The sequence below is a fragment of the Delphinus delphis genome, chromosome 12 (assembly GCF_949987515.2).
Source record: "Delphinus delphis chromosome 12, mDelDel1.2, whole genome shotgun sequence".
Taxonomy (NCBI): Eukaryota; Metazoa; Chordata; class Mammalia; order Artiodactyla; family Delphinidae; genus Delphinus; species Delphinus delphis.
Genome location: NC_082694.2, coordinates 3,411,603 through 3,439,443, shown reverse-complemented (window position 1 = coordinate 3,439,443; position 27,841 = coordinate 3,411,603). Strand labels below are relative to the sequence as shown.

The 27,841-nt window shown below is 48.7% G+C and overlaps 1 protein-coding gene across 7 annotated transcripts in view; it reads left to right on the top strand.

Annotated features, from left to right (window-relative positions):
• NCK2 (NCK adaptor protein 2) overlaps positions 1–27,841 on the top strand; it is a 130,814-nt gene that overhangs the window by 56,694 nt on the left and 46,279 nt on the right. For 3 of the 7 annotated variants that reach the window (XM_060027206.1, XM_060027204.1, XM_060027205.1), the window contains one exon: positions 6,351–6,532. The exons of 1 other annotated variant lie outside the window; for it this stretch is intronic. The gene's annotated coding sequence lies outside the window, so the exon portion shown is untranslated. Of the gene's footprint in view, positions 1–6,350; positions 6,652–22,487; positions 22,548–23,972; positions 24,099–27,841 lie in introns of those variants that run through there. 3 more of the 7 variants (XM_060027208.1, XM_060027209.1, XM_060027210.1) reach the window with 3 other exon arrangements.

Genomic DNA, 27,841 nt, shown 5'->3' with positions numbered 1-27,841 from the left:
GCAGGCTCCCCGTGTCCGGCCGGGCTTCTGGCAGAAGATGGAGCAGAGGAGGGAAGCGAAGGGAGGACAGAGTTGATCTCACAGCTTCCATCTTAATTACCCGAGAGAGACATAGTGTGAACGTGTCACAGCAAAGAATCCAGTTAAAAGTAAAGTAATACCTCCCCCCTGATTCCGCCCCACAAGTTTATTAGTTGTAACCCCTCTTAACACAACCTGGTCTGGGCTTCTTGCCTGCTTTCCAAGATTCTATTTTTAAAAAGTGTGTGTGTGTGTGTGTGTGTGTGTGTGTGTGTGTGTGTGTGGCCTTTCTTGCGGTTTCCCTCATTCTTTCAGTCCTTCATCCCCAAAAGGTTAAGGGACGTGAACTTCAGCAAAATAATCAAAATAGTGCTTCCACAGACTCACAGTTAGACGGGCCCTTTGGATCACCTGGTGTCTAAGTTATCTCAGATAAGAATTCAGTGTCTGTGTGTGTGTCTTTCTTCCTTTCTGTCTGTCTTTCCTTCTGTCTGTCGTTTTCAACCAAAGGGGTTTTATTCTAGTGTGTTTTTGTGTTGCAGGTTTATTTGGTCAGCGTGCTTTTTATTAGTGGTGTAATTACCTGGACAACAATGAAATCCTGCAGACACTTCATAAAGAACGCGGGTGACCCTTTTAAAATGTTTTATGTAATTAGACTGTCTAGTTACGGCGTTGAGATGTACACACACACACACACACACACACACACACACACGTATGTATATATGTTGATTCTGAAAACTACGGTTTGGGTTAGTGGAAAGAGCTCAAGACAAACACCGATCAGGACTTTTGGAGGATGGAGGACTATTGTATTTAAGAGGCTAACATCAACTATATACACAAAAGCTTCCAAACCATCAGAATTGGTGTTCCTGATGTAATTCCCATCTGCTAGAATTCTGAGGCGGCGACTATAAAATTGAAGTCCACATTAAGGTTTGCATTATGACTCCTTGTCATGGTATTTTAGATAAGCTTTAATACATTTCTGGTACCACATCATCAATTTTGGATAATTCTCACGTCCACTCCCATGTGCTGGTCTCACAGCTACAGGTTGGAGCAGAGGGACCCTCGTCACGGAAGATGACACAGAGGCACAGGACCGCCGGGACGTGTGGTGGCCGAGCCGGGCCTGGGACCCGTGGCCTTGGGCCACTTTGGTCCCGGTGTGCGTGGTTGACCCGCTGCTGGCAGATTTGTTCTCAGTCCTGGAAGACTTGTCTCCCTCAGGCTGTTCACAGAGTTAGAAACTCGTACTTCTTCTGCCCTGTTTTCATTAATCAGCTTCTGATGCACAGACACAATCAACTGATAACCAGTGTTAGCGTTTAAAATCGATTCCAGCCCATTGCGGAGAAATGTGATGGCTCCCTTTTCAGGACAGCTTTATCTTGAGTAAGAGTCCTGATTTCGGCGGGACCTCCTAACCCGTGGAACCCCGCATCTGGCCGTCAGCACTGAGGCCTGGCGGGGCCGCTGCGTGAGGGGTGATGAGAGGTGGGTGGATCCTCTCCCTGGAAGCCCAGGTGTCAGATCCAGAAGCGCTTTCTCAGCGGCCCAGTGTCCGTCCACACGAGGCAGGAACCAGGGTTCATCTTCAGCCAGGTCATTCAAGGAGACTTTTGTGTACCTCTGTTCCGTGTCTGAAACCAGCATTCTCCCACTCAAATCAAGTTTTCCACCAAGTCGTTGAGTAGATGTGAAATACCGCTAGTTCTGCGGGAGGTCAGCGAGGCCACGCTGGCCCAGGTGGGCCTGGTCAGGGGGCAATCCTGGTGTTCATTCTGAGCTGGGCGACCACCTGGGCCACCGAGGGGTCTGGTCTGGAGAGTGGTGTCCCATTGGGACGGGGAAGAGGCCGAAGAAAGGGCCTATAATAATCATGGCTTGTTTTTTCTTTTTTTTTTTTTAAACTGCAGGTCTCGGTGACTTGTTTTTATTAATTAATTAATTTATTTTTGCTGTGTTGGGTCTTCGTTTCTGTGCGAGGGCTTTCTCTAGTTGTGGCAAGCGGGGGCCACTCTCCATCGCGGTGCGCGGGCCTCTCACTGTCGCGGCCTTTCTTGTTGCGGAGCACAGGCTCCGGACGCGCAGGCTCAGTAGTTGTGGCTCGCGGGCTGAGTTGCTCCGTGGCATGTGGGATCCTCCCAGACCAGGGCTCGAACCCGTGTCCCCTGCATTAGCAGGCAGATTCTCAACCACTGCGCCACCAGGGAAGCCCTGTTTTTTCTTTGTTAATAAAGGAAAAAAGACATTTGCCTTTAGCTCTGTCTGCAGATCAGGGGTCTGGGTGGTTCCCTGGGTGTGTTTTGCATAAAGTATGAGGTTCAGTCATGAAGCTCACCTGCTGTAACCTGGGAGTCTTCTGCTTGTGTGCAGTGTTCAATAGTCAGATAACGTTGCTCAGTAATTTTTTTTTCTGCATTGACATCTAAGGGAAACAGTACCTTTGTTTGGCTTTTTTAAATATTTTTTATTTATATTTTTTTTCCGGTACGCGGGCCTCTCACTGTTGTGGCCTCTGCCGTTGCGGAGCACAGGCTCCGGACGCGCAGGCTCAGCGGCCATGGCTCACGGGCCCAGCAGCTCCGCGGCATGTGGGATCTTCCCGGACCAGGGCACAAACCCGTGTCCCCCGCATCGGCAGGCGGACTCTCAACCACTGCGCCACCAGGGAAGCCCCAGTACCTTTGTTTTATTTATTTATATAATTTATTAAAAAAACTTTTTGTTGAGGTATAGTTGATTTACAATGTGTTAATTTCTGCTGTATAGCAAAGTGACCCAGTTATACACATATAGACATGCTTTTTTTTATATTCTTTTCCGTTATGGTTGACCCCAGGGCACTGAATAGAGTTCCCGGCGCTCTGCAGTAGCACCTTCTTGTTTATCCATCCCATATAGAATAGTTTGCATCTAGTAACCCCAGCCTCCCAACCATCCCTCCCCCACCCCCCTCCCCCTTTCTCAAATTAAGGTGGTGTGTGTGGTCGAGGGCTTGAGTCCTGGAAGCTGTGTGATGCTGTCCCTCCCTGGTGTGAGGGGCTGAAGCAGGGCCCCCCAGCGTGGCAGACACTCCAGAGAGATGGTGGCGACAGATGACCTTTGCCCGCACCTCGAGGTTCTGGCCCTTTAGTGGTGATCTTTGTGGGGAGGAAGAGGGCTTTGCAGGCAGACAGGCCTGGGCCTGAATCCTGGCTGCGGCCTGAGGGTGTGGTGGTTTCGTTCCTGAGCTGATAGTCAGGTGTGTGTCCCAGGGTTGCCGTGGAGGTGGACGACGCCTTGGCGAAGGTGGAGCCGCCGGGACTGTGTCTCCTGGGGCCTGTCCGAGCGCTTCTCCCCAGCCTGCTCCTCTGTTTCTGCGGGTCAGGAGGAGGGAGGCTGGTCTCTGCCGGGAGCCTTTTGGGGATTCTAGTCCTCTGGGCAGTTCGGCCAGTTGGCAAATAGGCAGGGCAGCGTGTCCAGTGACCTTGGGCCTCAGCAGAAGGGCGCGGGCCTCTCATGAACCCTGAAGACTCCACTGCAGGGAAGCCCGTTAGTGATGGACGCCGACGCTGGACGGCCACACGCACGGAGGTTCGGGGGAAACTGCCCCGACTCCCCAGGAGGCCGGCTGGGTCAGGCACCCCGGGCACCCTCGGTGGTGTGGGCACTCAGCCAAATGCCCCCCGAGGCTGTGGAGACCCCCAGGTTGGGCCTGGGCTTTACAAACACAGTTGGGAAAAAGAAAACCTCATTGTTGCAGGGAATTCAGATATCGCGTGGACTTTGCATTGGTAAAGTGATTCGGATCCAGATCCATGTGGAGAAAGAGGTGCATTTGGTATTCGTGTCCATTCCTTTCCACTCCTTCCTCCTCCTCCTCTCTATTTCTGTGGGGAGATGCAGGTGATGCTAGTGGAGAAATAGCTTTAAAGACGAGCGTGCACCGTCCCACGTGTCCCCTCCCGCCTGAGCGGGCTGTGCGGAGTCCTTGAGTGACCTCTTGGGTGAGGGCCTCCACGGTCCCAGTGACCTTGAACCTGGCAGTGTTTGCAGTTGGAGGTGGTTTTCTGCACAGAAGTGTACGCGTTCCTGATGGATTTGATCACAGGTTGTAATGAAGACCTGATCTGAAATGCTCACCCTTAGCAGAGGTTTTGAATAAGCCCATAACCCACGTTAAGCATGGTGGTGGGCAGACTGCATGTAGACCCAGCAGGAGAGCGGTTTTGGTCTCTGTGTTCATTTCTGTCTAAGGTGTGTGCTTCGTTCATTGACGCTTCGTCAGTGAAATGCTTTTCTCAAGGAAGACGCTGCCCCTCCCTCTCTCACAGTCGGTCCCCAGGCGGCCAGGGCATCTGTACGTGAACTTGAAGCAGAGCCTCCGGTTGGGGCTTCTCCGTTAGCTCAGATCCCGCACCTTTGTCTGGCTTTTCCGCCGCACCGAGTGTCGGAGGACGGGGCTTCCAGAGCCAGGCCGTCGTGCCTTTGCCCTGGGCAGGTAAACTCTCCGGCACTAAGTTTGCTGCCGGTGCGGTGGGTTTAGAGCTTTGGAGGCCTGCATTCCTCACGCTAGAGCCGACTAAGGAGAGCCTTTCACCTCTCTGAGACCGAGAGGTTATCCCCGTGTAATAAAGATATCGAGAGATTATCCCCGTGTAATAAAAGTGGGTGTTAATATCTCACCCAGGTGGTTATTGGGAGGGTTAAATAACACCCCCTGTGAGAGCGTTGTACACGCGGAGGGCAACCCAGACAGGCCTCCAGAGGCCCACGGGCATTGGTTTGGGGAGATCTGACTCAGGCATGTTCACTTTTCAATGGAAAATTTAAAACTACAACTTAAGTCCAGAAGGACCCATGAAAATACTAATACGGCGCTGGTGCTTGCGGGCACAGCTGTGTTTAGCTGGTGGCTTTCTCCAGTAAATGGCACGTCACGGTAAGTCCCACAGTGAGAAACCAGAATCCTTGGTCGGGATCCCCAAGTCCAGATACCAGAACGTCTGTTTCTGCAGAACCTGTCGTGTTACTGTAAACACTTGGCAGAGAGAAGGGCGCCGTCCTCCTGTTGCATGTCTAACATCTTGTCCCAATCTTGTATCCCTGCTGTGTTTGCCCAGTGCCTTGTCCTGTGTTTAATCATACGTTTAAAAAGAATCATGCAAGCCCTTAAAATAATACCAGAGAATGCCTAGAGAGGAATTCATTTTTTAATCAAAATTTATGAACTTGCCTTATAACATTTTTATGAAAGCCCTACTTGAATTATCCTTTTCTATTTGACTAAAATAGAATGCGACTTTTCTGTGGGATGTTTAACGTTTTGGGTCATCCTCATGCTGGGGGTGAATTAATAGATCTTGTCGGAGTGAGCTGTCAGGACGGATCCCTTCTGGGTCTGAAGCGTAATTAAAGATGACAGTGAACCCCCTCGGAGGTCCACAGAGCCTCAGGGTCCCCTGCAATGATAGGTTGGGACTGAAAATGGTTACCCAGGTGTGGTGGCCATGAGGTGACGGCAGGCTCCGCGGCCAGGAGGGGGGGGACTGCGGGTCCCCTCCGTCAGCTCCTCGGTTTGACTTCCTTGTAGTTTCGGGGTGCTGCCCTCAGATTCCTGCAGGGATTTTTTTTTTTTTTTTTCATTTTTATTGGAGTAGAGTTGATGTACAATGTTGTGTTAGTTTCAGGTGTACGGCAAAATGAATCAGTTATACACACATATATCTCTTCTTTTTCAGATTCTTTCCCCATAGAGGCCATAACAGAGTGTTGAGCAGAGTTCCCTGTTCTGTACAGTAGGTCCTTGTTAGGTATCTGTTTTATACAGAGTGGTGTGTGTATGCTCACCCCAATAAGCACAAGCTGTGGGTTGGGGGGGGGTGTACCCCTCTCAGTGCCGGCCAGTGCAGGAGATGGAATGTCTGAGTGACAGCCACGCTCTGTGGTTCTTCTCCCTAATTAGGCTCCCAGACAGGCTTTTGGAATTTCCGCTGGGCAACCGCGCCTTTCTTTTCGGCAGTCTTCGAGGCCATGGGCACTGGGGCTTTGGGGCGAGGGGGCTGGAGACACCTGGGAGCTCAGGTCCCTCGGCTATGGCCAGGGGCCCCCAGCCCTCCCAGCCTCTGCCTCCGAGCCGGCCCGGGGCCTGGAAGGTGGAGCAGGGTGAGGGCGTTTCGGTTTGGGTTGAGGTCAGTAAATATAAGCACCTTTTTTCTGGGGTCAATTAAAAATAATGGTTTCAGGCAAATAAATCATCAGTTATTTCTCAACCAGTGACTTAAAACCAACCCAGCAAGCGGTCCTAATAGACGGTTCTTTCTGTTCCTTTTTAGATTTCCCATGTTCCTTTTCTACAAGTGATTTCCCAGATCATAACCCTCCGCTGAGGTTTGAGTTGGATTTGAGAATTTGGAGAATTCCTGCAGCTTGGTGACTTCGCGGGTGCTGTCAGTTGAAGAATTCACTTGCGGAGGAGCTCCGTGTGTGCGTCCTGTCTCATAACTGAGTGCCGAAGGTGAGTGCGGCCTCCTGCCCAAAGCAGACGGGAGCACTTGCCGCTTTTGCCTCAGATGCTCGCTCTGCATCAGTAGAATGACAGTAAACGCAGCTCTGATTCGTTGAGCCTCGTAAAACGTAAGTTTCCAACGGATCTGGTTCAGAAATTAGACTCACCGTTCCTGCTTTGGCACGTGGTGGCATCAGCTAGGAAGCAGGGCAGTGGGCACATCCAACCTGTGAGCCGCCCTAGTGCCTCTGCTCCTGGGCCGGACAGGTAGTCTTGTGTCTGGAGGAGCTGAGCCCCCTGCGTGCCGCCTGGGCCGGCGGGGGGTGGTCCAGGATATATAGGAGCTGACTTCAGGGTGAGCTCCATCTAGTGAAGGCGTCATTCCAGTTTGGATGCTGGGAAGATGAGTCTCCGTCAAAACGTGCAAACAGACAAGGATTCTGAGGAAGGGTTTGCATGAGAATCTGCTCGTGCGTTAAAATCGTGCCTGTGATCCAGCACGTGGACTGAGGTCATGACAGACCCTGGACAAAAGCATGTGTCGTAACAGACATTTCTTAGCCCTGACGAATGGTTTGGGACATTTGATTTAGATCATAAGAGATGCTGTCTAATGGTTCAGTTCATCTGGGGTCCCAGCTCTGGCTGGGCAGTAGAAGTGCTTTCTGAGAAGGTCCAATTTCACCTTCAGAGCGTTGCCCCGAAGTGTAGGGGTAACACCCAGTTTATGACCTTTCCCTCAAAACCTTATTCTGCTTCTAGGATTCACAAATTGCTTTGAACGATTCTATTTCTTTTTTTTAATTTTTATTTTACATTGGAGTGTAATTGATGAACAGTGTTCTGTTGGTCTCATGTGTACAGCAAAGTGATCTAGTCATATATATATGACTGAATATATACACACACACACACACATACCCACCTTTCCCCTTTGGTAACCATAAGTTTGGCTTTAAGCTATTCTTGAACGTATAACTTTGGGCTATAAACTCTCTTGGTTTTATTGCTATAGATTTATTAGTTTAATATAAGTTAGAATTTTCCTTCATTTGGTCTAAAGCTACTACTATAAGTCAGGTTTTTCTCCTCAACCACTTTTTTTTTTTTTTTTTTTTGGAATCACCTTGATTTCAGTTACATTCCCCGTTGGTGTGTGGTGAGCAGAAGGGCATGGAATCAATATGTAGTGTTTCATAGGGTAAGATGATGAATTCTCCTTTATGATTTCTTTGGAGCAAACGACAGTCTCCCACCTGTTTAAAGGGGCGAGGCGTCCATTATGATTTCCAGTTCTGGGTCCTGGTTTGGAATTGAGAGACTAGAGCTCATCTCAGCAGCTGATCCAAGCCCTCCCCCTTACTGTGTCCCTGTAAGTGACCCTGAGGTCCCCCTCCCCCCAGGACATTGCTGGTTTTCACTGTTTTTACATCCCCCCAGGCGCTGGTCAGACCCTCCAAGGTTTCTCTTCCAGACCTTATATGGGTGGAACGCCTTTGGGTGTTTCATGTCTAATCCTGGGAGGTTTCCATTACATAAAAAAGTCTTGGCTATGACCATTCAATTTTTTCAATAGTCATTGAAGTGGAACCTTTTAAAACTTGGTCGTTTATAAATGCAGTCACGTATTAATCAGTTTGTCAGATTTCATGGGAATATAAACTAGGAATTAGCGCAAATCCTGGAATCTGGTCATCAGAATTCTCTAGTGATTCATCAGTCACGGAGTCTGACAGGACTTCTTTAGAAGGTCTTGGTCATGGATGACATTAATAGACTCTCAGTGACTGTCAGGGTCCTCTTCCAGAAAGTGGTGAGTCGGGGAAGTCACACGCTTAATTGGGGCAGTATATTCTGCACAGGTGCCCAGGAGAAGTCTGTTACCATCACACAAACAAGAGTCGACGCCTGGGTACCACTAGATGGACAGTCATACATAGATCATCACGCGGATATACTTACAAAAATATTTATATGCATGTAATTTAAAATAATTACTCCTATACGTTTATGAGAGCCACACCAAAGCCCTGATTTGCTTATTAAAAATTACTTTCATGGTTTTGAAAACTGTCCAGTGGGAAAACCACTGGGGCTGTCCATTCGTGTAATAAATATTGACTGTGAGCACAGCTGGATTCTGGGCTGTTTTTCCTGCAGTGACTGTTTTAGCAGCTACAGAAATAGATGAAATACAGTTCCGGACTCTCTTTCTCGTGGCCTTGTGGGATGGGGCGCGACCCTGACAGCTCTGGGGCTCTGGTGACAGCTGCAGTCAGGCTCTTAAAGCAAGTTTCAGGTGCCCGAGGCAGGGTAAACTGAGTGAATTTTAAAGAAGCGGGGAGTGGGGCTGAGGCGTCATGGGTCCCGTGGCACAGGGCAGGCTGGGTGCCTTAGCGGGTAATGGGTCTCCACGTCGGTTAAGCAGTAATGGGTGGGAACCCGCACGTGCTGCTGGGTCAGGGGTCTTTGATGTGCCCGCAGGAAAAGTGACGGCTTGGCCATCCTGTCACTTGCCCTGTCCTGGAAAGAAAGGAAAGCAGTGGCGACCTGGTAAAGTGCTACGTGAGGGGTCAGGCTCGGAAGCGCCTCCCCGCTGCCGGGCAGCCCAAGCTGGGGCCGTCTCAGCCCGCCTACCCCTGGGGCTGGGCCGAGGGGAGAGGTCTTGGGGAGGGATGTCTGAGCTGCATCTCACGGTGACATGAGGGGGTCCCTGAGCCCGCTGTGTCCAGGGACTGCATTTCCCTGCCCTGTATTCTTGTACACACACAGTCACACACACACACACACACACACACACACACAGACACACACACACACACACACACATTGAAATTACGGACTTCAGAACTCCCTGGCTTGACTTTGCCTGATACAGGGGGAGTGGAGCTCATGGGAGGAGCACGGCCGCAAGCCCCTTCCTTTTCCACTGGAATGAACTTGACAGTGTGTAGTCTGCGCTTAATTCTTCCCTGGATAACTGAACCCTGACTGTGATTCACTGTTGTGGGAAGCTGCCTGGTGTTTCCTGGGGATGGAGGATGGGAACAGCGTCATATGCTGTACGGAAGATTGTTTATCTTTTGAAAATCTACTTGGAGACTTTTTCAGGAGAGAAGCCTGGTGAGTGGAAGGACGTGGGCGTTAAGCGGGGGAAGATGGTGCGTAGGGCACAAGACTTATGGGTAGAGGAGAGTAATCGAGACCTGGATTGCAGACTGTGTCAGTTGCTGATGTGAATATACCCAAAACGTAAATGTGGGCACAGGCATGATTTTCTTGTTTTTTTTTTGAGCTTTGTTGAGGGATAATTGACAAATAAAACTATAAGATATTTAAAGCGTACATGGTGCTGATTTGATACACATATGCATTGTGAAAGGATCCCCCCATCTAGTTAATTAGCACACCCATCACTTCACATGTTTATCCTTTTTTAAAAATGAGAACAGTTAGGTTCTCCTCTCTTAGCAAATTTGAATTATATAATAGTGTTGTCAACTGTAGTCACCATGTTTTACATTAGATCCTCAGACCTTATTCATCTTAGAGCTGAAATCTCTTTACCAGCCTCTCCCTGTTTCCTCCACGCCCCCAGCCCGTAGCAGCCACATTTGTACTCCCTGTTTCTATGACTTGGACTTTTAAAAAAAATTCCAGATGTAAATGCTACCATGCATTGTCTGTCTTTCTCTGTCTGGCTTATTTCACTTAGCCTAATGTCCTCAAGGTCTGTCCATGTTGTCACAAATGGCAGAATTTCCTTCCTTCTTGTGGTTGAACAGTATTCCTGTGCGTATGTATGTGTGTTTACACGCATATACATACCTACGTATCACATCTTCTTTATCCATCCGTCCATTGATGGACACTTAGGTTGTTTCCATATCTTGGCGTTCGTGGCTAATGCTGTAGTGAACATGCGGGGTACAGATATCTCTTCCAGATCCTGTTTTCATTTCCTTTTTATAGATACCCAGAAGTAGGATTATTGGATCACATGATAGTTCTGTTTTTAATTTTTTTGAGGAACCTCCATACTGTTCTCCATAGTGGCTGCACCAATTTACATTCCCACCAACAGTGCATGAGGGTTCCCTTTTCTCCACACCCTCATCAGACGCTTGTTATCTCCTGTCCCTTTGATGATAGCCACTCTGACAGGTGTGAGGTGATATATGATGGTGGTTTTGATTTGCATTTCCCTGATGATTAGTGATGTTGAGCACCTTTTCATGTGCCTGTTGGCCATCTGCACATCTCTGCAAAAATGTCCTCTGCATATTTTTTAATCTGATTGTCTTTTTGCTGTTGAGTTGTATGAGTGCTTTATATATTTTGAATATTAACCTCTTATCAAGTATATGATTTACAAATACTTTCTCCCAATTCATTGGTTGCCTTTTCACTCTGTTGATGGTCTCCTTTGCTGTGCAGATGCTTGTTACTTATTTTTGGTTTTGTTGCCTTTGCTTTTGGTGTCAAATCCAAAACATCATCACAAGAGAGATGTCAAGGAGCTTACCCCCTATGTTTTCTTTTTAGGAGTTTTATGCTTTCAGGTCTTATGTTCAAGTCTCTAATCCATTTTGAGTTGATTTTTGTGTATGGTGTAAGATAGTGGTCCAGTTTCATTCTTTTGCATGTGGCTGTCCAGTTTTTCCAACACCATTTATTGAACAGACTGACCTTCCCCATTGTATGTTCTTGGCACCTATGTGGTAAACTAAGTGCCCATATAAAGCCAATTAAGTGACCTTATTTCTGTGTTCTCTATTCTATTCTATTGATCTCAAGGTCTGTTTTTATGTCAATACCATACTGTTTTGATTACTGTAGTTTTGACTATACAGTTGACCCTTGAACAACTTGGGTTTGAACGGTGGGGGTCCACTTTTACTCGGATTTTTTTCAATAGTAAATACGACAGTGCTGCACTTTCCATGGTTGGTTGAATCCATGGATGTGGAACCGCAGATACAGCAGAACTGTGGATCCAGAGGGCCAACTATAAGCCCTAAGTGGATTTTTGATTGCCCCTAACCCCTGCATTGTTCAAGGGTCAACGGCAGTTTGAAATCAGAGAGCGTGATGTCTCCAGCTTTGTTCTTCTTTCTCAAGATTGCTTTGACTATTCAGCCTTTTGTGGTTCCATACGAATTTTGAGATAGTTTTTTCTATTTCCGAGACAAATGCCATTGGAATTTTGACAGGGATTGCATTGAGTATGTAGATTTCTTTCGATAGAATGGACATTTTAATGATGTTAATTCTTCCAGTCCACGAGCATGGAGAAATCTTTCCATTTATTTCTGTTTTCTTCAGCTTCTTTTTATCAGTGTCTTATCGTTTTCAGTATACAAGTCTCTCACCCTCTTGGTTAAATTTATTTCTAGGTATTTTATTCTTTTTGATACAGTTGTAAATGGGATTGTTTTCTTAGTTTCTCTTTCTGATAGTTCATTGCTAGTGTATAGACACAACTGATTTTTGTATCATTCAACTTTACTTAATTCATTTGTTCTCACAGTTTTTTGGTGGCGTCTTTAGGGTTTCCTTTAGGGTTTTTGATATTATGATGCATAATATCATGTCATCTGCAAATATAGACTGTTTTACTTCTTCCTTTTTGATTTGGGTCCCTGTTATTTCTTTTTCTTGTCTGATTGCTGTGGCTAGAACTTCTAATACTATGTTCAATAAGTGACAAGAGTGGGGATCCTTGTCTTGTTCCTGCTCTTAGAAGAAATGCTTTCAGCTTTTCACTGTTGAATGTGTTGTTTTCTGTGGGCTTGTCATATATGACCTTTATTATGGTGAGGTATGTTCCCTCTATACCCACTTTGTTGAGTTTTTATCATAAATGAATATTTTGTCAAATGCTTTTTATGCATCTACTGAGATAATCATATGATTTTTGTCCTTCATTGTGTTAATGTGCTGTATCATGTAGGTTGACCTGCAGGTATTGAACTGTCCTTGCGTCCCTGGGGTAAATCCCACTTGATCATGGTATATGATCTTTTAATGTGCTGTTGAATTCAGATTCCTAGTATTTTGTTCAGAACTTTTTGCATCTATGTTCATCAGGGGTATTGGGCTGTAGTTTTCTTTTCTTGTAGTGTTCTTGGTTTTGGTTTCAGGGTGATGCTGACCTCTTTTTTTAAAAAAAAATATATTTATTTATTTATGGCTGCGCTGGGTCTTCGTTACTGTGCATGGGCTTTCTCTAGTTGTGGTGAGTGAGGGCTACTCTTCGTTGCAGTGCGTGGGCTTCTCATTTTGGTAGCTTCTCTTTGTGGTGGAGCATGGGCTCTAGGCATGCGGCTTCAGTAGTTGTGGCACGCGGGCTCAGTAGTTGTGGCTCGCGGGCTGTAGAACACAGGCTCAGTAGTTGTGGCACACGGGCGTGGTTGCTCTGCGGCATGTGGGATCTTCCTGGACCAGGGCTCGAACCCATGTCCCCTGCATTGGCAGGCGGATCCTTAACCACCGTGCCACCAGGGAAGCCGACGCTGGCCTCTTAACATGAGTTTGGAAGTGTTCTCTCCTCGTTTTTTGGGACTAGTTTGAGAAACATTGGTATTAATTCTTCAATTGTTTGATAGAATTCACCAGTGAAGCCATCTGGTCCTGGACTTTTGTTTGTTGGGAGGTTTTTGATTATTGAGTCAACCTCCTAATAACTGGTATGTTCAGATTTTTTATTTCTTCACTATTCAATATTGATAGGTTTGATGTTTCTAGGAATTTATCCACTTCTGGGATGTCCAATTTGTTGGCGTATATTGTTCATAGTAATCTCTCACGATCCTTTTTATGTCTGTGATATCAGACGTAATGTCTCCTCTTTTTTTTTTTTTCTGATTTTGTTCGTTTGGGTCCTCTCTTTTTTCCTAGGTGAGTCTAGCTAAAAGTTTGTCTATTTTCTTTGTCTTTTGGAAAAAAACAGCTCATAGTTTTACCGATCTTTTCTATGATCTTTTTAGACTCTATTTCATTTATTTCTGCTCTGATTTTTGTACTTCCTTCTACTAACTTTGGGCTTCATTTGTTTTTTCTAGTTCCTTGAGGTGTAAAGTTGGTTGTTTATTTGGGATCTTTGTTTTTTCTTAATGTGGGTTTTTATCACTCTGAACTTCTCTCTTAGAACTGCTCTTAATGCATCCCATGAGGTTTGGTCTATTGTATTTCCATTTTCACTTGTCTCAAGGTTCTTTTTTTTAATTGAAGTGTAGTTGATTTACAATATTATATTAGTTTCAGGTATACAACGTAGTGATTCAATATTTTTATACATTATACTCCATTTAAATTTATTACAGATTAATGGCTGTGTTTTCCTGTGCTGTACAGTATATCCTTGTTGCTTATACATAGTTGTTTGTACCTCTTAACGTCTCAAGATGTTTTTTGATTTCTTCTTTGACCCATTGGTTGTTCAGTAACATGCTATTTAACTTCCACATATTTGTGAATTTTCCAGTTTTCTTCTTGTAACTGATTTCTAGTTTTACACCATTGTGATGGGAAAAGATGCTTGATGTGATTTCAGTCTTCTTAAATTTATTCATACTGGTTTGTGGCCTAACGTGATATCCTGGAGAGTGTTCCATGTGTGCCTTAGAAGAAATATGTATTCCGCTGCTGTTGGATGGACTGTTTTGTCAATGTCTGTTAAGTCCATCTGGTCAATCTCCTCATTGATTTTCTGTCCAGATGATCTGTCCATTGTTGGAAGTGGTATACTGAAGTGCCCTACTGTTATTGTATCGCTATCTATTTCTCCCTTTAGGTCTGTTGATATTTGCTTTATATATTTAGGTGCTCCTATATTGGGTGCATAAATATTTACAAATATTATTTCCTCTTTTTGGGTCAACTCCTTTATCATTATATGATTCCCTCCTTTGTCTCTTAGTACAGTCTTTGGCTTAAAGTCTATTTTGTCTGACATAAGAATGAGCTACCCTGGGTTTCTTTTGGTTTCCATTGGCATGGACTGTCTTTCCATCCCCTCGCTTTCAGTCTGTGTGTGTCCTTAAAGGTGAAGTGACTCTCTTGTAGGCAGCATATAGATGGGGCTTGTTTTTTATTCATTCAGCCACTCCGTGTATTTTGATTGAAGAATTTAGTCTATTTACATTTAAAGTAATTATTGTTAGGTATGTACTTCCCTTTTTAAAATTGTTTTCGTAGTGTTTTTTTAATTCTTTTGTTTCTTTTTTCACCTCTTTGTCTCTTTTCTTTGTGATTTTTTTGGAGTGGTATGCTTCAATATCTTTCTCTTTCTCTTTTGTGTCTCTGTTATAGGTTTCTACTTTGTGGTTACCATGAGGCTTACATGAAACATCTTATAATAGTCTGTTTTAAGCTGATAACAGTTTTAAGTCTGTACGCATCGTTTTCCATTCTACTATAGAAGCAGCAGTGGTTTGTTGAATTGTGAATCCAGCAGGAGAGAATAAGTTAAGCATGTCTGTCACTTTCATGTTTGTAAAAATGCATCCCGTCATATTTCTTTTAGTAAAGGAAATTTTTATTACTTGTCTTCATATCAGCCTCAATTTTTATAACAACAGTTTCCCACGGTTCATATACTAAGTAAAGTTGACTTAAATTTACCATATTCCAGCTTTTTGGTATTTTGGAGACTGCTGGTCACTCACTTTGCACCCACAGAGATTCTTTAGAAAGACTTTTCACATGCAAGACCCGTTTCTCTGTCATTACGTTTTTAGGGTCACAGCTGTTGCTGGGAGGCTAGATACCTGAAAGTAACTTGTTGAGTTTCTGCCAAAATAGAAGGGACCATCCTGTCCCCTTACCACCACTCCCCCTTCACTGGGACCCCGGAGGCACCTGGGGTAGGGCCTCTGCAGCTGGACTCGTTGGGTCTTTCTAGGGGCTACTGAATGTCTAGGGATGGCCGTAGCCTTTGACGTTCCAGTCGACATAGTGGTTAGATCTGTAATAATTGGTTAAATAGTTGACCAGTAGGTATTGAGCGTTGCTAAAAAAAAATATTGCTGTGTTGATTCTACCACAGTTAACGTGCTGGTGAGTCAGTGGGAGCAGCTGTAACGTACCGGGCACTTGCCAGGTGCTTGCCCCCCCGCCCGCCCCGTCTCCTGCAGGATATTATCTGTGGCTGGAATGCAGATCTTTTTACCCCCATTTCATAGGCAGAGACACTGAGCCTCAGGGGAGCGAAGAGGGTTGCCCAGGGTCACAGAGTGGAGCCCACAAGCAGTGTTCTGTTCTGGCCACGAGCTGCTGCTTCCAAGCCCGTGTTGCTTCTGCTCCCAGGCTCTGACCTTCTGCGGCAGTGACACGGCAGCGACCTGTTATCTGAGTGCTTACCTTGAACCTGGGACCCCTTGACGCTCTGAGAGATGAAACAACTTGGCCAAAACCGTGTGCTCGTAGGGCAGAGTGGGCTGTGAACCCACATCTTCCTGACCCAAAGCCTTTCATTCTTACTTGACCGTGAATTTTATTTATTTATTTTCCCTAGCAAAACCTCGAGCCACCAATGAGCGTTTGGAAGCGAGTCCCTTTTGGAAACCTAAAGAAGGGAGGAGGGAGGAAGGCTTTGGGAGGGGTTGGGGTGTAGGAGACAGGACCTGAATCTTCCAAAGGCCTCGGTACCTCCTGAAGACCCCAGGGCCAGCTCAGCAGGCCTCGGACCTGCACCTGTGCTCTTCCCAGATGTTGCCGTGTATTTGTGACTCCCCGCTGACCAACTGACCTCTGAGAGGGAAGTCGTCTGTGGAGGCTGAAGGACCTCCTACACTTACTGTGTGTGGGGTCATCCCTGGGGTCCCCTGCTCTTCCCAGGGCACCTGTGTCCAGAGCGAAGCTGCATAGAGTCGAGATTTACCGTTTCTTTACGTAGCAGTGAAATCATCCTTTTCTGATGGTTGAGGTGACGGTCAAAGTTTAGCCAAGCATTTCTCTTTTCTGTCACAGCCGACACGCCCCAGCAGTGTGGCTTCCTCGAAGGCTGGACACAAATTAAAAACACAAAAAGCGAATCCTTTCCCACCCACCCCCGCCCCCAGTTCTTTTCCTTAGGACAGATTGTAGAGCTGAATTAGTAACTTTGCAGTCATTTCTCCACTATTCTCTGAATTGTACCTTACAGTTTACAAAGGCATTTTCATATAACTTCTTTCGAAGATCAGGTGATGTGGCTATATGTCTCCCCCACCCCGGTTTTATAAAAGATGGAAAAGAGCCAGGAGAGGTTGCTTTACTTGCCAAGACGGCCCGGCAGACGGTGACCCGTGACTCGCGGCTGCACCGGGGCTGCTGGGTGCTGACCGCACACGCGCTGTTTGCTCTCAGAGTCCCTGGACCAGGCGTGTAGACGATGCAGATGTGAGAGAGCGATTCTAAAAGGCCACACGGAGCTTTAAATAAAGCACTGCTGCTCTTGAGGTTCCAAAAGTAGGAGAGGTGAAGTGTTTTCCTTGGCCTCCTTCCTCCAGAAAAGCAAAACGTATCCGTGCTGTGCGTTTGTGTGTATTGCCGGGTAGGGGGGTGTAGGCTTTTGAAAAGCAAACTAGACCTCGAACGGGTACGTCTCTTGGAGGTGATGGGTGTGTTTATTACCTTGTTTGTGGTGATGGTACCAAGTGCGTTTGCATATGTCCAAACTCACCCAATTGTACACATTTAATACGTGCAGCTCCTTGCATAGCTAAGTGTACCTCAGTAAAGCTGAAAAGCACTGAACTGCCACGGCAGGATGGGAATCCCTCTACGGCCCACCTGCAGCGCGCGCTGATCTGAAGCGGGTGTGTGGAAAAGCGCAGTGAGCAGCCTGGTGGCCCCAGGGACCCCACGTTCCCCCGTCACTGGCGTGTCTCAGTGCAGAGAGCAGAAGAGCACCTTGGGCTTCAGGTCTCTGCTGTTCAGGATCGACTTTCCTGTTGGCCTTTAGTATAGCACCACAAGTGCGTTCTTTGGAAACCGTACGGCTGCAAGATGGTGATAAAACAGTATGAATAACTCAGACCGTGGAAGATCACAGTTTAAGGAGAGCGACTTTTGGTGCTGTGTTAATGAACAGGATAGTAACAGAAACAGGTTCTGAATGGAGGCCAGTACCCCTCAGTGCTTGTTGAGTGGGGTAACCGTGCCACCTTTCTGTGTGCAGACCTCCCTGGCACACAGGGCCAAGCCGCGGTCAAGGGCAGCCCAGGGCAGCCCCCAGCCCACCGGGGGAGCAGAATGCTTCATCCACAGATGGGGTGTTTCCACAGAACGCTGCTTTCTGCTTGGGAATGAGTGGGAAATGGAGGGGATACGAGACCCCCTCCCCCAGTCAGACTGGCTTTGGTTGGAGGCGTCGGGCGTTTGTAGCCTACGCTCTGAACCTGAGTTCTTGAGGTAGATTTTGTGGCACCTACAGAGGCTAAGAGGGACATTCCGTGCCCAGATGGCAAGAACGAGGAAAGCCGTCGACCCCAGGAGCGGCAGGAACATCTTCCCTGTCGGTAGCCTGGGTCTGTGGAGGCCTGTTTTGTGGGAGGAGCCGAACGCTTACAGGCCGTCTTCAAATGACCGCATGTTATCACCCAGAAGCTCATAGTGAAGACAGTTTTGCAGAACGTTTGTCATGTTTTCCCAGTGGGTAGATCCCAACTTGCGCTCGGAACAGAAGTTCCTGGCGGGAGCGTCAGGTGCGCGGTGGAGGGGCTGAGCGTCCCATCGTGTGTGTTGCCCTCTGGGCCTTAGTTTCCCGGACAGTGACGCGGAGGGACTGGGTGAGTGCTGGGTCTGTGATCCGGGCATCTAGGGACAGGGCCGCAGCCAACCCCACAGATTCTGGGCAAAGGTCAGGGTGTGCCACAGCTTAGACCCCTCCCCAGGCGCAGCAACCTCGTCAGGTGGCCCGTCCGCCACCTGAGTCCCACCTCCAGGACAGGGCTCCGGGGCCTCCCTGAGCGTCAGCGGCTGAGGCTGCTGGCCTTCGTTCTCCCATTGGCCACGTGGGGCGGGCGCAGGGGGACACGGACGCTGGATTAGGGGCTGGGGGCGGTGTGGAGAGGGACACACCACGGCCCACCTCCCTCCTCTTTCCAGAAGAGGCACACAGGCCTCGGGCGCCTCGTGCCTGCCGGCTGCACTCCAGGCTGGGCAGGCAGGTCCGGGTCTCCGGGGCTGGAAGCTCCCCGGGATTCCAAGGAGCTGGCGGAGGAGAGAACCGAGGTGTCAGTGCTTCATCAGAGACATCCCCATACCTGCTTCCTTCTGAGGGTTGTGGAGGGACCTCTGAAAACACGCACCCCGGGCCCCAGCTCCAGGGGCTCGAGTTCGGGGAAGCCTGGACGTTTGTGCTTCTTCTGTGGAGCGTCCAAGCCCTTCTGATCACCAGTTTGGAAACTGCTGACCTGGACCCCGGGTTTTGCATCCCCTGCCAGTGGGGGCGCCGCAGGGCTCGTTTGGGGCTGAGGCCTAGTGAGGTCAGGGGGAGGCGGGGGGTCGGCCTCCTGGACCTGCCGGCTCCCCTTGTGCACAGTCGCCCCCACTGTGCCCTGGGCCACCTTGAAATGCGCACTGTCCTTGAGGGGCCGCCTGGGATGCTCGGACCCCACTCCAGACCCACCTGGAGCGGCCCGAAGGGGCCCGAGCATCTTATGTTCACACCCGTCTCCCCTAAAGGGACCTTCTGAGGTCCTGCACTTGAGGATTTTCATATGTTCACACGTTAGATAATTCACGAGCCTTTAAACAGTTCCATTCCATGCCTGTTGACAGTGCGTGTTGGCACTTGTGGTTTCTGATCTTTGCAGGGAGCTAGCCCTCGAGGGAGACTGCTCTTAGGCCCAGAAATCGAACAAACACGACGGAGAAACAAGGCAGCAGCGCCGGGCACCGTGGTGCTCGGATCCCAGCAGGCCCGGGAGCCGATACCCGCCCTCTACGCCTTGTGTTCTGTGCTTGGAGATTCCAGCCAGGGGGCGGAGGTTCTTGGTGGAGAAATCACATCGCAGCGTCCATATTATTTGTGTGAAAGGGAGATGATCATTTCTCTTCTTTTAGGGATTTCTTGCCCAGTGGGGCCAGTATCTGGGTCACCTGCAGAGGAGGGATGGGAACTGGTTCCACTTTCATAGAAGGCAGTGCACGTGGTCAGTCCCGCTCTGTCACTTGTGTCATACCCTGCAAACCCTGAAGATCTTCGCGATGCCTTCCCTTCCAGAACTGGACCCTCCCGCCCTCAGGGTCTGAGTCCCTCCCGTCTACGCGTCCTGACCATCCGGATCGGAGGTCCTGGCCCTGGAGGATCCCAGTGGATCTTCTGATATAACCAGAACATGATTGCACTCTGTCCTTCCTGACTCAAGGGCTGGGCCTCCGGTGTTCCCTGTCCCTGGGAGGCTGACCCCGGGAGACCCAGTTCTGTCCCCACAGGTGTTTTGCTTGCAGTGTGGATGACATTTGTGGGGGGCTGGGGAGGCTGTCACTTTGACTGTCTCAGGGATGGAAAACTTGAGGGGGCCGGTGTTCAGAGCACCTGGTCACTCAGGGCTTGTCCTGCAAAAATATAACTAACATGCCGGACAATTCTTATTCCCAGATGAGAGCCAGGTTCCAGATGGGTTCCCGGGTAAAGGGCCCTGAGCTCCTTTGACCGGCGCCAGCCCCGGGGCGGGGGCCGTTCCTGACTGGTCCCCCACGGCACCCCTCCCTGTCAGCGTGAAATACCAGCCGAGTGGGTGTCCTTTACTCTCCTGGCATGCTTTGTAGACGTTTTAGATGTGTGTGTATGTGTTGACAATAAAAGGATGGAAAAAGACAGACCATGGAAACGTTCATCACAATGGAAAGAAAGCAGGAATGGATGTGTTAAGATCAGATAAAGTGTCTTTCAGAGTGAGGACGACCGCGGGTGTGGACGGTCCCGCCAGGACCCGCATCACGCACGGCACAGGTAGTTGCCACGTGTCCTCGGGCTGTGGGTTCCTCAGGCTCGCCCTGTTTTTATGAGCTGACTGCGGCAGTTTTGAGGAGGACGTGTTGGGTGCCCCTCGGGTGGCATTTGTCTGCTCTTTTTCTCCTCGTTGGACTAGGATAGCGTGTCTTTGGCGGGAGGACCGCGGAGGTGAAGTTCCGTCCTCACCGCAGGGCATCTGACCTGTCGGTGAGTTGGCTGTCAGCTGTCCCCTGTCCGCTCCTAGCTTGTCCTCTCTGGGAGGGCGTCTGCGGGCGCAGCCCGCCCTGAGGGTGGGTGTGACGCCCATGTCACCTGGAATTCTCCTGGGGAAGCCGGTCTTCTCCCCCATTGGTTGACTTACTCGGCCGCCCATTGCCTTTTTGCTCCTTTCTCCTTTCTTCTCATTTACGGCCCCTCTTTAGCCGACGTAAGCAGGGCTGCTCTGCATGCAGCTTGCAGGCCCCCCGACCCAGTGCAGAGTTTCTCTGCGTGGAGATGCTTCCTGTGTGCTGTGTCAGCGCCCAGCTTTACCTGATGACCCCACGTTGTCTTCCCGGGCAGGGCTGCCGTGTTCCTGTCTTGGCAGAAAACGAGGACTCCCACTGCCCACCCCCCCCACCCCCGCCTCCCTGACACTCACGCCATCACCTGGTGCATTTCTGTCCATCTAGCATAAAAAGGCATCTCGCTGTCAGATCAGATCATGGACGAGGTGCAGCTTTTTCTGTGTTGATTCATCATCTGTGCTGTCCTTCTGGGCAATGACTTGGTGTTCACTTGCTTTCAGTTGAGTTGTGGGTCTGTTTCTTCATGAATTGCAGGACTCTTTATATATTCTAGGTACCAGTCCTTTGTTATTATAGGTACTGGTTTCGTTACAAGTATATTTCGTCATATTTTGATCTATGAAGATTGATAATTCTCACTTGAGAAGCCACACTTTCTTTGAACAGAGTCTTCTACTGTGCCAGCCGTGGCACAAATGGCATACCGCTATTTATAGACGTTAATGCTTTCTTATAAAAGGGAGTCTTGTATTCTTATAATTCTGCTGGAGGGGTTTTATATATATTTTGTGTTGTTTCAGTGTTCAACAACCTATTTTAAAATTGGGGGGCTGATAAAGAGAAATGCAAGGTTTTGAAATGCCGGAATTTTATTGACAGGACTTCACTGATGTTTGCCAGGTATATCATGGAGTCTGAGACGGTGCCTTCTCAGTAGCCTAATGAGCTGCGCTAAACTTTCATCTTTGCTTTTCTGCTGCTGCTCTCACCAGCTGTCAGAAAAAGTTGGAAGATTCACCCTTCCTTATTGATCTGTATTTCATGAATATTTATGTATATTCCATGTACTTCCCCCGTATTTTGGGGGGGGTTCTTTTTTTTTTTCTTCCCCCGTTTTATTCAAAGTAGCTGCACGACATAAAATTTAAATTTTCAACTGGAATTCTTCCATGGCTTCCCTCGTGAGTGAAGAGCCCGCATTACACAGAGTAACGAATGACGGTATCCAGAGGTGAGACTGTTCTAAACGAAGTTTCTTAAATTTGAATCCAACCGCAAACCAGGGCTTCAGCGTCGGAGGCAGCATCTCCGTGTCCTGTGTCCACCGGGGGGTCTGGGGGTGGAGCTTGCACAGCTGCAGAGCGTCCACGCACGCCTTCAAGCGCTGGCTGGGTGCACGGGCTCAGGCACTTCTAAGCGCTCGGTTTGCGCGGAGACAGAATCCTTGTCTGCAAGGAGTCCCACTCAGCGAGAAAACAGCCAAAAATATGTGTGAAGTCCCCCGTCAGTGCCAGGAAGAGAGAAAGCAGAGCAGGGAAATTGTCAGGCGGGGGCGGCAGGGGGGATGCAGCAGCTCTTCTAGATGAGCTGGGGCCGTGGGGCTGGGCGGAGGATTGGGTGTCATCAGGGGTGGGATGTGGACGTGAGGGGGAGGGAGATGCCAGGGAGCAGGGCGGGCGGGCCTGGGGGAAGAGCTGGCGTTGGCAGTGGTTTCGGGTTGTGTTCTGGTGTGACGGGAAGGGATGGCGGGGCTTCAACGGAGGAGGCCCAGACCACTGTCTGTTTGCAGGTACCACAGGCTGCTGCTGGGGAGTCAGACCAGAGGGTGGGGACGGACCGGGGAGGAGAAGGCTGCCTTGTCCGGGCCCTGCTGCTGCTGGCTTGGAGCTGGGCGGTGGCAGGGCCAGCGCTGGTCGCATCTGAGACGGATTTTGAAGGCGAGCCTCTGGGGTTTGCTGATGAAATGGATGGGGACACCACGTTCTGTGGGATGTGCTAGGATTCTTGCCCCGATGGGCACCAGGGTGAATGGTCGTCTCACGTTCGTATACTCAGAGGGGACCTGGGGAGACGGGGGGTGGGATTTTGTGGTTGCTGTTCATGTGATTGGTTTTCTTTTGGTTTTGGTTCGGTGTGGATGGTGACGAGCTCTGTCTGGATGAGTCTGGAGGGCAGTGGGGCGTCCACGTGGAGGTGTCGCTGAGATGGGGTAGCAGGCGGCATCTGGAGGGGAGCCGGGCTGGGAGTAGCTCGGGTAGAGACAGGGGTGAGAGGATCGAGGCCTGGCTGCTGCATCTCTGGGTCAGAAACACGAGGAGGGGCCAGTAAGAGACAAGGCAGGAGGCAAAGCAGGGCTGCGTGACCCCAGGCAGCCGAGTGAAGGGCGGCTCCCCCCGACGGGCTCATGGGCCGTGTCCGCCGTCAGCGGGCAGGAAAGATGACCCAGAAGAGAGAGGAGTACTCATGCCACGGTGGAGAGAAGGGGCAATGACCAGAGGAGCCGATCCTTCGGGAAGAGGGGGTGGGTGGGGTCCAACATGGAGGAGGTGGCCCCCGACGGTCACCCGGGGACCGGAGGGACAGAGGCGCCTGCAGCCCTGGGACCCCCGATGGCTTCTGCCTCCTCAGCGAAGGAAGAGGCAAGGTCATTCACCAGCTCCACAGCGGGAGTGGGAGGCGGTGCTCAAGGGCGGAGAAGGAAGGTCTGGAACGGCCCTCACTGGGGAGGGCGTTCACGGAGGACGTGGGCGTGGCTTGCCAGGCAGCCCCAGGCTCCCTCGAGTCAGACACAGGACGACAGGACGTGGGCCGGGGGGCGGGTGCGTCTCTTGCACGATCGATCGGTTGCCCTGGGGCTGGCGGGGAGTGGGTGCCACCAGAGTTTCCTGCACGTGCGCACGGACATCGCTGCAAATGCTCCTGACGTGTTACCGCGTCCTGGCTCCGCTAAGTCGAGGGTAAAGGATTATGCTTGGAGGAGCTGAAGTACATACAGCAAAGACCGCAGGTGGAACCAGGGCAGCCTGGCCGGTGCGGGGCAGGTTAGCGAGGGGCTGATGGCGCCAAACCTGGAGAAGCAGACGCTGTGAAGAGCAGGGTGGGGACCCAGCTGAAAGTGTCACTTAAAAGCATCGTGTGGTGGGAGGGAAGGCGCGTGGAAAACAAGTCAGATCCCATCACTCACAAGAGCTTCTTTCCTTTCACCAACACCCAGGAGCTGGACTGGAGTCAGCGCAGGAGAGCTCTGTGTGTAACACACACAAGAAGTGGGATGTAGGTCCTGCTGGTTCCAGTAAAATCCGCCGTATTGGTCCCGAGACCGGGGCGGCAGGTACACAAGGTGAGCTGGAGTAGCTCGCGGTGCCAGAAAGTCAGGATGTGCTCAGAGCACACGCACACGCACATGTGCACGCACAGACACAGACACACACAGACATACATACAAAAACACAAACACACACAGACACATACAAAAACACACACACAAACTCACATACACACACACACAAAAACACACAAACTCACACACGTACACATACACACATACAAAAACAGACACACAAACTCACATACACATAAAAACACAGACACACAAACTCACACATACACACATACAAAAACACAGACACACACACACAGACACACAAACTCACAAACACATACAAAAACACACAGACACATACAAAAACACACGCACAAATACACATACAGACATACATACACACACACACAAACTCACACAAATTCACCACACAGACATACAAACACACACACAAATTCACACAAACACACAGACTCACACAAACTCACGCACACAGACACACACTTGCAATGACAGGGTGTGTCACGGGGACACAGGAGCCAACGAAAAGAGCTCCCAGTAGCCAAAGTTAGCACAATTTGAGCAACAAAATAAATAAGAAGTATTGGTTGTAGCTCAAAGTATAAAATAAATACGTTTATACTAATATGAATAAATGATGGAATAAATCTAAACATGGGGAGGAAGAGGCAGATCTCCCAGGCAGAATCCCAGATAATTTCTGCAGATCCTGGCCATCAAGGAGGTGGAGCGTTACCCCCACGGCAACCGTGGGCTGTGCTCAGAGCCTCCTTCCCCAAAGCACGGGGTGGGGGGAAGAGGAGAAGAAGGACTTTGCAGGGGGAAACCGGACAGTCAGGACTCAGCCAGGTGACGGGGTCAGCCCAGGGGGCAGTCACAGTGACAGCAGGCACCCCGAGACAACGCAGGGACTGTGGGCTTTCACCTCTGTGGTCTCCTCCCCAAAGCCGAGAGCCCAGCCCTCGTGGGGAGAAAGACATCAGACAGATTCCACAGGAGGGACATCGTGCAGAACACCTGCCTGGCCCTCCTCAAAAACGGAGGGTCATCAGAACAAGGGAAGTCTGCAAAACTGTCACGCAGAGAGGAGGCTTCGGGAGACGTGACGAGTCAAGGCAAGGTGGTGTCCCGGATGGGATCCTGGGACAGAAAAAGACATTAGGGAAACACCTTAGGAGGCCTGAGTAAACCGTGGACTCCAGTTAGTGTATCGATATTGGTTTATTAATTGTAACAAATGTATCGTAGTAATGGAAGGTGTTAATAATAGGGGAAACTAAACAGTTCTAAAAAATAAAATTTATTTTAAAAAATCGCGTACAGATGCTAGGAATCTTTATTTCCTCATTGTTTTCTTGAACGATAGGGAAGATTTCCTTAAAAGAAGCGTACATTTGGGATAAAGGTTAGCGTTTATCTCTCTAGAATTTGTAGAGGTGTCTGTTTAGTAATTAAACCCGAGTAGCTCAGGTCCCTTCTCAGGAACTGGGTCCCTGCCCTGCTGAGCATGATGGGTGCGGGTCCTTGTCCCCAGAGTGAGGAACAGAGGGGCTTTCTGTAATTACTTTTCCCGTTAAATAGGAAAATCTAAGCCAGAATGTGTGGGAATGTGGGCGTAAACCACATACATCTGAAGAACTACAATGACTGTGACAGCTTAGTCGTATTTGAGCGCTAGGAGACCCAGATCACAGGGAGTGTGTTTTGTAAGTCACTCTGCTTCTTTTACCCTTGTATGTTTCATAATTAGGCAGAGAATCCTGAATAATAAGGTAGCCAGGAAAGGTCAGGTATCCAATAGTGTCGCTGAATTCATTAGCGTGATTCAAGGAAGCGCATGACATTTATACTTCGATGTTTATGAACCAGGTGTTTATGTTATAGAAGTTACAACTACTTTCATGGTTGTGGAAAAAAATGGCAAACCCCTAAATACAGTGACAGCGGGCTGTCTGTTTACTTCGGGAGCAGTGGTATGCATTGTCTGAAAATACTTCATGCTCTCTTGACATTTTAGAGGAAAGTCAGGTTTCACCAAAGATATCAATGTCCATTTTCAAAAATGGGTATTTTTCCTTTTTTTTCTTTTTAAAATTTCAGCCTTATCAAGGTATAATTGACAAAATTATAAGATATTTAAAGTGTACATGGTGGTGATTTGATATAGGTATACATCGGGAAAGTATTCTCCCCATCTAGTTAATTAGCACATCTGTCACCTCACATGTTTATCTTTTTTTGGTGAGAACATTGAAGTTCTACTCTCTCAGCAAGTTTCTATCATACAGTACAGCGTCATCAACTGTAGTCACCATGTTTTACGTTAGGTCCTCAGAGCTTATTCATTTATAGCTGAAAGCTTCTACTGTACCCTTTTACCAACCTCTCCCTGTTTCCCCTCCCCCCAGCCCCTGGCAGCCACTCTTCTGCTCTGTCTCTGTGACTCTGACTTTTGGGGACATCTTCCCACTGCTGGTGTTTTCCCCATCACTCCATTAACTGTGATGTCTTCCAGGTTGGTGTAAGGCAGTGTTGATTCCAAGTGCAGTGCAGTTTTATGGACTTTCATTTGTTTTACAATTAATACCATAAAATAAAATTGGCTTATTAAATTGACTGTGATTCTCCAAAATGATGGTGCTTGGCTGTTACCTAATGTTCGTGACCTTCTTCCCAGTGTGATGAATGTCTAAGACACCCAGGAGGAAATTGAGAGAGGTTAGCAAAAGTTAGCAGAATAGGAACTCCATGGCTTGAGCAGTAAATTATGTGGAAAAATAGTATTTCCCAGATTCTAGCTGAAACAACAGAGTCCCCAGTCCTATTTCTTCTGTAAAATTTCCTAGGTGCTAGTGAGTTGTATTGACTTACAGGCTAGTCTCTGGAATACTGGTTTTGTCCAGGCATTTCACATAGTAAAATGAGTTGCTGGGTGATTGTCTCTTGAACACTGACTCACGTTTTAAGGTATTTTTCTAACGTGATTTAATTTGGGGCGGGAGGGAAGCGCTGATCCTGGCAGTAAGGATGAATTAACGGTAGAAATTCACTTTATAAAAGATGGGGAGAGGGTGCAGCAGAAACCCTAGATTTATAATAAAAGTATAAAATTTGGTCTTGATTGAGAATTGCCATCCACTAACAAATCCTGTTCAAGAAAGTTCATTTAGGAAATTTTGTGTACCTCATCACACCCAGTAGAATGTCTGCTACCAAAAAGCAGAACGACAAGTGTTGGTGAGGGTGTGGAGAAACTGGAACCCTGTGCACTGCTGGTGGGAGTGCAAACTGGTGCAGGTGATATGGTGCTTCCTCAAAAAATCATAAATAGAATTATGGTCCAGTGAGACCTGCCACTGGGCGTCACACAGACACAGGTAGAGCGGGGATGTCTAACATTTATCCAGCACTGACCAGGTATCGGGTACTTCCTGTGATTGTCTCATTTCATCCTGATGTCTGCAGACAAAAACGGAGGTCGGAGGTTAAGCAGCTTCCCCCCAGGGTCGCTCACTGGTAGGTGCTGAGCCTGGATCTCCCATTCCTGGCCTCCTCCGACCAGAGAGGAACATTCCCAGGAATGGCTCCCATCGGTGCCCACAGAGGAGACCTTTCCAGACTCAAAGACCGAGACTGTACAGGCCACAGCCTTTGACTGTGATCCAACAGAGTTAGAAAAATCATAAAAAGACCTTCTCCAGAATAAACCACAGAGCAAAGGTCGCTGGGGTCTTAGAGAC